Raw genomic sequence first — 4984 nt, 5'->3', positions numbered from 1 at the left:
GGGTTAAGGAAGGTTTTGCAGTTCTTGCCCCTCTGATCTGTAATCCCTGAGCTGGGCTACTCAATTCACAGTGAACGGAGCTGGGGGCCCCGCCGTCTGTGGTGTAGACAGATCGGGACTGTGACAGGAGGGGGGCAGCCGGGACTGTGATGGGAGGTGGTGGGGGGGCCGGGACTGTGATGGGTGGGAGGGACTGTGACGGGTGGGGGGGGACTGTGATGGGTGGGGGGGGACTGTGATGGGTGGGGGGGGACTGTGATGGGTGGGGGGGGGGAACTGAGATGGGAGGTGGGAGCCGGGACTGTGATGGGTAGGGGGACTGTGATGGGTGGGGGGGGGGGCGGGACTGTGATGGGAGGTGGGAGCCGGGACTGTGATGGGTGGGGGTTGGGACTGTGATGGGTGGGGGGGTGGGACTGTGATGGGTGGGGGGGTGGGTCTGTGATGGTGGGGGAGACTGTGATGGGTGGGGGGGGACTGTGGTTGGGGGCCGGGACTGCAATTGGAGGGCGGAGGGGGGGCCGGGGCTGTGATGGGTGGGGGGGTGGGACTGTGATGGGTGGGGGGGACTGTGATGGGGGTGGGACTGTGGTTGGGGGCCGGGACTGCAATTGGAGGGCGGACGGGGGGCCGGGGCCGGGGCTGTGATGGGTGGGGGGGTGGGACTGTGATGGGGGGGGTGGGACTGTGATGGTGGGGGGGGACTGTGATGGTGGGGGGGACTGTGATGGGTGAGGGGGACTGTGATGGGTGAGGGGGGTGGGACTGTGATGGGTGGGGGGAACTGTGAAGGTGGGGGGGGACTGTGATGGTGGGGGGGACTGTGATGGGTGAGGGGGGTGGGACTATGATGGGCGGGGGGAACTGTGATGGGAGGTGGGGGGTAAGTGGGGTGGTGGGGCCGGGACTGTGATGAGGGTGGTGGGGGCGGGACTGTGGTTGGGGGCCGGGACTGCAATTGGAGGGCGGAGGGGGGTCCGGGACTGTGATCGGGGGTGGGGTGGGCGAGCCGGGACTGTGTTGATTGTTGGGGGAGGGGGAAGGGGGGCCGGGCCAGGACCGTGATTGGGGGCGGGGGGGGGCCGGGCCGGGACTATGATAGGGGGGCGGGGGGGGGGGGGGCCGGGCCGGGACTATGATAGGGGGGCGGGGGGGGGCCGGGCCGGGACTGTGACTGGGGGGGCCGGGCCGGGATTGTGATTGGGGGGGGTGGCGAGCCGGGACTGTGATAGAGGGGCGGGGGGGGGCCGGGCCGGGACTGTGATGGGGGGGGGGCCGGGACTGTGATTGGGGGGGGTGGCGAGCCGGGACTGTGATAGAGGGGCGGGGGGGGGCCGGGCCGGGACTGTGATAGAGGGGCGGGGGGGGGCCGGGCCGGGACTATGATAGGGGGGGGGGGGGCCGGGACTGTGATTGGGGGGGGTGGCGAGCCGGGACTGTCGCTCAGGAATCGGTCAGAAAGGCCTCAATCAGGCTCGGTAAAGGGCGGCCTCGCAATCAGCACCTACCTCAACACATCGGCCGCGAAGGAGAAAGTTCCAAAGTTTGTGAATTGAACCGAGGCAGAGAATCCAGCTGTGGGCCCGGGAATCAGGCTGGGTTAACGGTGAGACAGGGAGGGAGATTACCCGCCGACCTGTCACCGTCCGGCTGCCATGGTTGCTCCAGCGCCGCTAAACACTCGGCGACGTCAGCGCGTCCCCGCAACCCAACCTGAGTAGCCCCGGAGAATTGATTGACAGTTTAACTGACCACTGACGTCACCAGCACCGCTCGCGACATGCGAGAGGGCGAATAATCTAACCAATCACAGCCTTCCGGAGGCGGGATTTCGTGTTCTGGTAAGTTCGAGAGCTCTTGGATGTCTGAATGTTAGGAAGTCTTTCGGTCGTATCTGTGATTTCAGGAATAGAAACGACACTTAATATCACGAGAAAATAAACATAAAGCGATTAGGGAAAACGACAGCTGTTTGCATTCATAAATATTAAAGGTGGACCCTGAGTTGGCTCAGATATTGGAGCTCCCATATTGACCTCCAGATGTGCTGCAGTACCAGCTTTCTTACTGCAGATTTATTTTTTGCAGGTATTCTCAGCACCCTCCCCGCGCCGTGCCCACTTCAGTGTCCCCTGTTGCTGTTGTTTCCACAAGTTGCAACCACAACTCCTTCATGCAGATCTCTCCTAGCCAATAATCATCCCAGTTCAATCCTCATTCATCTGTCGTTGTCCAATATGGCTCTTTTGATATTGTCCTCCAGAATGTTTCTTCCTTGCAAACAATTGGTCTCCAGCTATTGATCCCCTGGGTTTAACAGAAATTTTACAGGCAGGCGATGATTCCTTCTACGCATCAAAGACACAATGCCAAACTATATATCCAAGCACAGATAAAGGCTATCCACATTGCTGCTTTTAGCATGACCAGGTCTTGGCCCATTTTCTCCTCTCCATGTTTGGATTGCCAGTCATCCACCACATCGTCACCAGTCTTGAGGAAATTCAGAATCAATAAGTACAAAAGCAAGATTTTAATGCTAAATCTAAATAAATCATTGGTTAAGCCACAGATAAAATAACTTCTTCAGATGTGGGGACCTAAAATGGAGGCCATGTAGCGGATGCAGAAGAGATTCACTGTGATACCAGGGAGGAGAAGCTTTAGCAATGCAAAAAGGTGAGAGAAACTAGAACTGTTTTGATTAGAATATTGAAGATTATGAGAAATTCTGATTGAAGTGTTCACAATTCCAAATGCACATCCACTGATTTCCTTTATTTAACATTAAAATCTTAAACCTTAGAATAAACTTAAATTTGTAAAACACGATTTGCTTTTAACAAACTTGTGCTAACTTGATCTTGATTAACTTATGCATTTCTAAATGTTTACTATTTTCCTCTTGAATTATAAATCCTGAAAGCTTACTTACAATGCCTGGGTCATATTCACCTGATTCATCTTCCTTTCTTTTCTTCAACAGACAAATCTTTAGTCCGATGGCACAATTTGCATTAGCGAGGAGGATTAAAAAACCATGGTCAGAACCTTTGCTTTCTACCCTGATGTTTTTCAATAACTTCAGATGCATATCAAGGCCGGTGACTTATCCACCTTAAATTCTAACTTTTCAGAATCAGTTCTCTTTTAATAATTGTTCGAGGTCTTCCTCTAGTACACCAACATTATCACTCACTCTGTAAAAATTGATGCAAAATCATTCTTCAGTGTCTCCTTCAGAGAATTGTCGAAGACTGCATTGGACCAGTGAACAATTCGCAAGGACATGCTATGACTGACACAGAATAAAGCCAAAATATTAAATGAGTCCTTTACTCTTGATGCTTAACTGATAGAATTTCATGATGTTAATAATACAACTTAAAATTAACATAGATCTTCTTATCATGTCCACGGACAGTCTATACATGGCCCAGCCAGAACTGGACACATTTTTGCACCTTGTGGTTGAATTTGGCAAGATCTGCAACAGTGCAGAGTTCCTCTATTGATAGGCATTGCAGGAGATGTTGCATAGTCTGTGGCTCAGTTCCACATTCACATGTTGTCGGGCTGGTTGTATATCCCCATTTGCTTCGTGACACCTTTGAACGACCTACAGCAGTCCTAAGTCTGTTAAGGCACTTCCAGGTTGCCCAGTTGCATTTAGCTCCTGGGAGAAGGATTTCATCCGGTAGAATTTCCATCGCTGGGGGTTGTTCGAGACTGGCGAGCCGGTCTTTCCACAAGGCGATGCGGGCTTCAGATGGGGTTGATTGTAATGGAACAACACTGTGCATGAAGCTCTTCCTTGACTTTAGGCGGCTGGGTGTAGGTGTATGACCATGTCGAGGGTGCCTCTCATCTGATGTTTGATGGAGTCGCTCTTTCTTGCTGGCTACCGTTCTTCTTATACCATATATGATATAAGAAGAACGGTAGCCAGCAAGAAAGAGTGACTCCATCAAACATCAGATGAGAGGCACCCTCTACATGGTCATACACCTACACCCAGCCACCTAAAGTCAAGGAGGAGCTTCATGAACAGTGTTGTTCCATTAACATAGATGAAAATATTGTTTTAATTAAAAGGAAACTTAAAATTGATAGAGTAGCCAGGCTGGATGATATCAACCCAAGGATGTGAAAGAAGAGAGAACATGTGCTGTGCTAGCCGCTTGCCTATATCTTTGATAGCTCACTGGGCTCTGGGAAAATTCCCTTGCACTGAAAGGAGGCTAATGTATTCCTCACCTTAAAAAAAGCGATAAAACAGATCCAGATAACTATAGGCCCATTAATTTGATACCAGTAATAGGGAAGATGCTTGATGGAATTATTGGAATGCAAAAATGACTTATTACTCAGAGAAGGCTATGGACCCTGTCAACATCTCGACTGTAGTACTGAAGACTTGTGCTCTCAGAACTAGTTGTCCCCACTTAGCCAAGTTGTTCCAGTACAACTAGAACACTGGCACCTACTCAACAATGTGGAAAATTGCCCAGGTATGTCCTGTCCACAAAAAGCAGGACAAATCCAATCTGGCCAATTACCGGCCTGTCAGTCTGCTCTCCATTATCAGCAAAATGAAGGAAGGTGTCATTGACAGTGCCATTAAAGGGCACTTACTCAGCAATAACCTGCTCACCAATGCCCCATTTGGATTCCATCGGGGAATTCAGCTCCTGACCTCATTATAACCTTCGTCCAAACAACATTTAGGCTTGGGCTGATAAGTAGCAAGTAACATTCGGGTCGCACAATTAAGTGCCAGGAAGTGACCGTTTCAAACAAAAGAGAAGCTATTCATCACCCCTTGATATTCAATGGCATTACCATCACTGAATCACCTACCATCTACATCTTGGGAATTACCATTGGCCAGAGACATAACTGGACCAGCCATATAAATACTGTGGATACAGGAATAGGTCAGAAACTGGGAATTCTGTAGCATGTAAATCACCTCTGACTCCCC

General features: G+C 51.2%; 1 protein-coding gene and 1 long non-coding RNA gene across 10 annotated transcripts in view; one reads left to right on the top strand and one right to left on the bottom strand.

The window, feature by feature from the left end:
• Nucleotides 1–1687, bottom strand: part of LOC144685867 (mitogen-activated protein kinase 9) — an 83694-nt gene extending 82007 nt beyond the window's left edge. For 6 of the 9 annotated variants that reach the window (XM_078550842.1, XM_078550845.1, XM_078550850.1 and 3 more), the window contains exon 1: nucleotides 1509–1679. The gene's annotated coding sequence lies outside the window, so the exon portion shown is untranslated. Of the gene's footprint in view, nucleotides 1–1508 lie in introns of all 9 variants that reach the window. The other 3 variants (XM_078550849.1, XM_078550843.1, XM_078550848.1) reach the window with 2 other exon arrangements.
• Nucleotides 1688–1722: 35 nt separating this feature from the next.
• Nucleotides 1723–3330, top strand: LOC144685868 (uncharacterized). The gene is made up of 3 exons (XR_013577799.1): nucleotides 1723–1841; nucleotides 2567–2679; nucleotides 2987–3330. It is a non-coding gene; the product is annotated as an uncharacterized LOC144685868 (long non-coding RNA).
• The last annotated feature ends 1654 nt before the right edge of the window (nucleotides 3331–4984 follow it).

Source organism: Cetorhinus maximus, chromosome 10 (assembly GCF_964194155.1).
Source record: "Cetorhinus maximus chromosome 10, sCetMax3.hap1.1, whole genome shotgun sequence".
Taxonomy (NCBI): Eukaryota; Metazoa; Chordata; class Chondrichthyes; order Lamniformes; family Cetorhinidae; genus Cetorhinus; species Cetorhinus maximus.
The sequence above is the reverse complement of the archived record's forward strand: the minus strand, read 5'-3'. Positions and strand labels throughout refer to the sequence as shown.